The following is a 2,145-nucleotide window of genomic DNA, read 5'->3' as shown; positions in this document are numbered from 1 at the left end:
CCTTGGGACCCAGGTGGCGCTGTGGGTTAAACCACTGAGCCTAGGGCTTGCTGATCAGAAGGTTGGCGGTTCAAATCCCTGTGAGGGGGTGAGCTCCCGTTGCTCGGTCCCAGCTCCTGCCAACCTACCAGTTCAAAAGCACATCATAAATAGATAAATAGGAACCGCTACAGCGGGAAGGTAAACGGCGTTTCCATGTGCTGCTCTGGTTTGCCAGAAGCGGCTTTGTCATGCTGGCCACATGACCTGGAAGCTATACGCCGGCTCCCTCGGCCAATAATGCGAGATGAGCGCACAACCCCAGAGTCGGTCACGACTGGACCTAATGGTCAGGGGTCCCTTTACCTTTACCTTTAATAAATCCAATACTAATGGGACAACCTGCAATTGCTGACTTATTTCATGTCAAGGATAAGTTTGATACAATTACACTGGTTGTAGCAAAATTCCTCAGAGGCAGTAAAAACCTGAAATTAGTATAGATAGGTACCGGTAGCTGTGTTGGTCTGACATAGTCGAAACAAAATTAAAAAATTCCTTCCAGCAGCACCTTAGAGACCAACTAAGTTTGTCATTGGTATGAGTTTTCGTGTGCATTCACACTTCTTCAGATACACTAAAACAGAAGTCACCAGACCATTATATATAGTGAGAGGGTGGGGAGGGGTATTACTCAGAAGGGTGGTGGGAAAGGGTGATTGACTGCCTGATAGCTGTTGACGACTTAACAACTGCAATTGGTCTTACAGGAAAAAGCAATGGGTGAGATAGCTATAAATAGCTTTATCATGTATAATGAGATAAGAATCCAATGTCTTTATTCAGACCAGGTCTCTCCATGGTTTTAAGCTTGGTAATAAGTTCATGGGTGTAGGCAGGGGGGCAGGAGGGGGCAATTGCCCCCCCTAGAAGCAGGGTCGCTGGCCAGCCTGCCCGCTGCCCGCCCGGTGCCGTCTCCCTTCTCCCTGGCTGGCTGTGGAGCGGGCGGAGGGAAAGCCAGGCAACCGCTTTGCGCGGCTCTGGGACTTTCCCTCCACCTGCCCCGGCGATTGCAGAGGGGGAGGAGGGGATCGGAGCAGCCCGATTTCGGGCTGATCCTGGCTCCCCCTTGCCCCTGCCGATCGCGGAGGGGGAGAAGGGAGTCGGAGCAGCCCGATTTCGGGCTGCTCCTGGCTCCCCCTCCGCCATCGCCGGGGCGGGAGGAGGGAAAGCTGGCAAGGGGAAAGGGAGCTTTCCTTGCCCCGCTGTGACCCCTCCCCCGCCCCTTGGCCCCCCCTTGCCCCCCTGATTTTCATCCTGGCTATGCCCCTGAATAAGTTGCAGTTCAGCAACTTTTCTTTTCAAAATAGTTCTGAAACTATTTTGTAATAAGACAGTTACTTTGAGATCTTGTATAGAATGTCCTGGGAGATTGAAGTGTTCTCCTACTGGTTTCTCTGTCTTGTGATTCCTGATGTCAGATTTATGTCCATTTAACCTTTGGCGTAGGGTTTGGCCTGTTTGTCCAATATAGAGAGCTGAAGGGCATTGCTGGCATTTGATGGCATAAGAATGTTAGAAAATGAGCAATTAAATAGCCCTGAGATGGTATGTTGGATGTTGTTGGGGCCAGTAATGGTGTTGTCTGGGTGTATGTGGCACCCCCAAACCCGGCCCTTCAGATGTTTTGGGACTACAACTCCCATCATCCCTAGCTAACAGGACCAATGGTCAAGGATGATGGGAACTGTAGTTCCAAATCAGCTGGAGAGGCGAGTTTGGGAAAGCCTGGACTAGATGATCCCTGGGGAATTCCTTCCGACTGTAGAATTCCAGGAGTCCAGAAAGCTTCCTCACAGCCACCATCTTTTCCCGCCTGCCTCATGGAAGCCTCCTTTAGCTCCTCCCTCACACCTCACTCGAACGAGTCGTTTTGGAGTTGTTGTTTTTAAAACCTAACCGCCTTTCGCCTCCTTGCTCCCGCCCCTCCTCCCTTGTCTCGCCTGTTGTTTCTTACGCCGACGACCGCCGCGCGCAAGAAGCCGGCATTCAGCCAATGGGCAGAAAAGGCGGGAGCCAGAACGCGTCCAGCCCTCGACGGCGATTGGCTGGGAGAGGACTCAGAAAAAAAGGGGGGGAACCTCTAGGGGAGGGGAGGACGTTTAA

Source organism: Zootoca vivipara, chromosome 17 (genome assembly GCF_963506605.1).
Source record: "Zootoca vivipara chromosome 17, rZooViv1.1, whole genome shotgun sequence".
In the NCBI taxonomy this organism is placed as follows: domain Eukaryota; kingdom Metazoa; phylum Chordata; class Lepidosauria; order Squamata; family Lacertidae; genus Zootoca; species Zootoca vivipara.
Note: the sequence above shows the minus strand (reverse complement) of the source record.